Source organism: Aethalodelphis obliquidens, unplaced genomic scaffold, assembly GCF_003676395.1.
Source record: "Aethalodelphis obliquidens isolate GAN/ISIS:26980383/991018 unplaced genomic scaffold, ASM367639v1 scaffold10, whole genome shotgun sequence".
Classification (NCBI taxonomy): domain Eukaryota; kingdom Metazoa; phylum Chordata; class Mammalia; order Artiodactyla; family Delphinidae; genus Aethalodelphis; species Aethalodelphis obliquidens.
In genome coordinates this window covers 28,532,167-28,536,739 of record NW_020837954.1, presented here as the reverse complement: position 1 = coordinate 28,536,739, position 4,573 = coordinate 28,532,167, and the positions used below count along the sequence as shown (strand labels likewise).

At 42.7% G+C, this 4,573-nt stretch overlaps 1 pseudogene; it reads right to left on the bottom strand.

The window, feature by feature from the left end:
• Positions 1 to 4,067: 4,067 nt before the first annotated feature.
• LOC113623030 (V-type proton ATPase subunit e 1 pseudogene) lies at positions 4,068 to 4,299 on the bottom strand (annotated as a pseudogene).
• Positions 4,300 to 4,573: the final 274 nt, after the last annotated feature.

The window sequence follows — 4,573 nt, the reverse complement described above, 5'->3', positions numbered from 1 at the left end:
CCCCATTTTACAGATGAGGTAACTGAGGCTTGGAGAAGTTAATTAATTTGCCCAAGATCACAAAAAACTGTCCTGTGCCAAAACTGGGATCCCAAGGCCTTTACTTTTCACCGCTATGCCACACTACTTCCCAGTGCTCCCCAACGTTGTGTTTTCTTTGCCTTTTTTTTTTCCTTTACCCATTATCCCCTGTTACCCAGGAGTGAGGAGATGTCTGGTGACTTGGACACTTGCTCTAGTAAACTGGCCCGAGAGAGAAGGTCCACATGCACACGGGCTCTCCCTATTGTGAAAAGGCTCCTATTAAATTCAGTCATTTGGTTAATACACCATGGAGGCTGCTGAAAGTTTCCTGTTAGAAAGACGGGTCAGGCTGTGGAAAATCCTTCCCCACCATAATGTAACAAGTTTGAAAGCTGTTGCCTTTTTGGTTGAACTGGGAGATTTGGATATGTCTTCAAAACCTTCCATCTGTTGCTATTTCAGCTGGGGGATTTTTAGCTCAGTAGTTAAGCCCCAGAAGAGATGGAAAGAGAGCCTGCGAAGCAGAGTTGTAAATCTTAAACACTTGCATTTTCATACAAATTCAAGCAGAAAGGAGTAAGAACTTGGAAGCTCATCTTACAGAAGAAAAAATTAAGGGAGGAACCGGTAAACTTCATGTAGAAATTGGGGTGGGGGGGGTTAAAAGGCAAGTGGAAGGGACAAGAGCTTAATAGGTAGATATTCTTATGATGATTTCTGGGAAAGAAGAAAGAAAGAAAAAAAGAAAGACTCAGAATAATCTACATGATGGACAGATTAAGAAAGAAAAGCCAGGTATGCGGATAAAAGAATCATAATGGTCTGAGGGTTGGAAGAGAGTAAATTATTTCCTTTTCTGTTTTTCTCTGAAATACTATCCTAGTGTTTTTATAGCTTTGTTTGGATGGTGTTGATGCTGAGATAGCTATTATTATAGAAAAATTAGGAATTGTAAACTCCTGTATACATTTTACTCTTAGGAACATTAAATTTTCAACCCTTCACATTACTTTTGGTAGAAATTTACCACAAAGAAGGTGGAACTCAGCTTATATCTTCCATAAACATGAGCTGTTTGTTACTTGGAGCAAAGAGCAACAGTTTCTGCAGGTGCTAAACCTCAAATAATTCTGCTTTCTTTCCTTGGAGTTGATGAGAACAGTATTTGAAAACCCAGGAAAACTCATGAACAACCTGAAGTATTTGTACTGTTACAAATAAGCACTGGTCTAGAATAGGTAGGAAGGGGTTGGAAGCTATAACTACAGATCACATGACACAAATGCTTGCACACCTTTCAAGGACATCACACGCTTGTGCACCACGAGCTGATTCTTTTTACCACATTGATGTTTGGCTTCTCAAAACAAAGAAGTGGTTAAAAGCATGGGCCTTTAAGATAGATGAGACAGACAAGCTTCAGATACCAGCTCTGCTACTTACACGTTCCATGTGTTTTTGCAAATCACTTGAGACTCAGTCTCCTAGTATTTGAAGTAGGGATAACACCCGCTACGGCATAGGTTGGCCGAGCAGACTAATGTGAGAATGTCTTATGCACATTCCTGGCAGGGAAGGTACTCACTAACTGGTAACTATTATCATTATCTAGAGGCTAAATATCTCTAAGCATTTTAATATGTGGGCAACTTCGTGTTTGGAAACTAGAGAAGCCCCCTGAAGTCAGGCAGGCAGGTCCCACAGCAACCAGAGGCTAAGCAGAGTGTCAGGGGTTTGAAGTCATTAATGCTCTTCAAACTCCTTAAATAACAAGTCAGATACTCCATAGTCTCTCTGGAGAAGCTGTGCCTTTCCTCTGAGGAACACTGGACAATTCATTCATTCATTCATCTATTGTTTATTTAGCTCCTACTGTGTGCCAGCCATTGCTTAGGTGCTGGGTGTTTGAGAGTGCAAAAAGTAGGTGAAGTTCACCCTTCATGGAGCTTATATTCTAGAGAGAGGGGAGGGCTAACAGTGAATAAACAAACACAGAATATTGCTTGATGATTATAAGTACTCTCAAGACAAGTCTCAGGGGAATGTGATGGAGAGTACCTGGGTGGAGGTGGAGGACTGACTCAGGTGGGGAGGTCCGGGAAGTGTCTCTGAGCAAGTGATTATTGGAGTAAGAAATGAAAGATGAGAGGGAGACGGGGACGAGTCTTCCAGGTACTGTGAACAGCAAATGCAAGCACCTGTGAGCAGGCAGGAGCTTGGCATGTTCAAGGCAGAAGGCCGTCATGCCAGGAATGTGGTAAGGGAAAGGGACAGTGGTGCAGGCTGAGATCCTGGGGAGAAGACAGAGACAAGGAGCAAAGGATGAGGGAGGGGAAGAGGAGCCACTGAAGGAAACAGTTCCATGAGCAGATTCCAGTGAAGTCCCCCAAAGCGGAGGCTTCCGTTGCAGCAGACTCCTTGCTCCTCAGGCACGTGAGAAAAAGGCCAAGAGACTAATACCAAGGGGACTTGCCAGGAGAAGGATCACTAGAATTTCGGTGGTAATTTTCCTTTGGAAAACAAACAAAAAAAGATCCTTATTTTATTAGTCTTCCTGGTGGGCCCAGGTGAAATGTGGCCACTGGAAAGCTTCTGAAACACCTATTTTAATTTCCCCTCAAGAAGGTTCTAAAATTTTTTATGTATATATATCTGTATTATATAAAATTATATATATTATTTTTTATATATATAATCATAAATTATATATATGTATTTTTTATATATAATGTATATGTAATTTAACATATAAATATATATAATATGTTATGTATACATAATATCTACCTACCTGTTATATACATAGTCATATTTCTATTAAAGGCTCAAAAGCAACCATTTTCAGTATGTAGCAATTTTGACATTTTTGAAAATAGGAACATGTTATATGAAGTACACCACTTCCTAGAAATAGACGTGTAGGCAGTATTTCAGCCTTAATTTCTCCAGACTTTCCTTGCCCATACAGGACTCACATGCTTGATGGTTTCCTGCCAGGTGACATGACCACAGAGCACACAGCTCTTTAACTCTGTTGGGGAAGGCACGGTGCTAAAGAGGCCAAGGTCATGGGGTCAGACACCAGTGGCTGGTTATCCTTGTTTTGTTACAAGGCCAAGAATTCATTTAGCCTGTTTAGGCACATGTGCCTCTGGCTGTGAGGAGCCCAGGTGACACGTGTGTCAGTGGACAAGGCAGATCTATTGTGGCCACAGGCGCGTGGGAGAGCAGGAGATTGATTCATAGCGGCCTCCACAGAGACACTTTGAGCTGAGGCTTCTCCTTTGTCAGCAAAATCCTGTGACATTTGAGAAATCTGATGGAAAGTCGTCTTCTGGGAAATGTGACTTTTCATGGAGTCCTGCTCATTGGGCAGGTTAGTTCTCGCTGTGTTTGCTACACAACTCTGGCCTATCCACTGTTCCCTCGACTCTACTCAACAACTTGGTTTAATTAACATTTTCACCTAAATCTCAGCACATTGCAAGACCTTCTTCAAATTATATATTATTGAGGGCAGGGAACTAATTTGATTTTCTTTTCTTTTTTTCATAGGAAGCAGAAAAATAAGTTATTCCAAAAGAGGGCAGAAATAAGATTCATCCTGAGAATATACTTTTGTGTATCTGTTGGGTCACATCTTCCCTCGGAACGTGTTCCCTTATTGACTGTTCCACTGGAGCCTTAATCTGTCTTGTAGCAGGAATCTATGGATTTGTCTTCAAATCCATAGATTCCAAGGAGAGAGTAACACGTTTCTCAGAGGAGGAGCACTTTCTACCTCAGAAGACTGTGTAAACATTTTACGGCGTCGACACACTTTAGGTTAAGTAGGTACGTAATCTTTCAAAGTGTAAAAAAGACGGTAGGAAAAAATACTTCATTATAGAATAAGATATGCAAATATGGTGTGAATGTTTAAGGCAACTGATGGCCAAAATAGGTGAGTCCAAGAAGGTGGTCTGGGTTTGGAGGTGCTTTTGCATCTAGAGGAATTCTCTTCATGACGTCAGTGGCTGAGCACTGGAGAGGGAGTCTTGTCCCTCAAGGCCAAAGATGCTTGAGATACCAAATGGTTTCATTTTTCAACTCTGGTCCAAAGAGAGGGTTGACTTGGGCCAGAACCGCAATCAGCCAAAAGAGATAGCAGCAAACTGAACAGGTCACTACCATGGTGATGATCGCTCCTTAGGGATGAACCAGGGCACCAAGAAGCCGGCGAAGCCCAGACATATTCATCAAGATGAGGGGCTCCGTGAGGCTGTTATCCGCCATGGGTGCCACTGGAGCTTCTAGCCCCTGCCCCGTTGTCCCACTTTGGCCTCACCCGGCTGATTTCCTTGACAGGGGAAACATGTTTCTCTTTTGGCTGGCTTGGTCTTCCTCCCCTACCCCCCACCACTTTGGCTTTGTATGGTTTGGCTCAGAGACATTTTTCCCACGAGGTGGACCCGTGGTGCTGAACCCTTTGAGGCCAAGGATGCCAAGTTCTGTGTTCAGGCAGGCAGGCCATTCTGGGTGAGTTTGCTGAGCGGTACAGTATACCTGT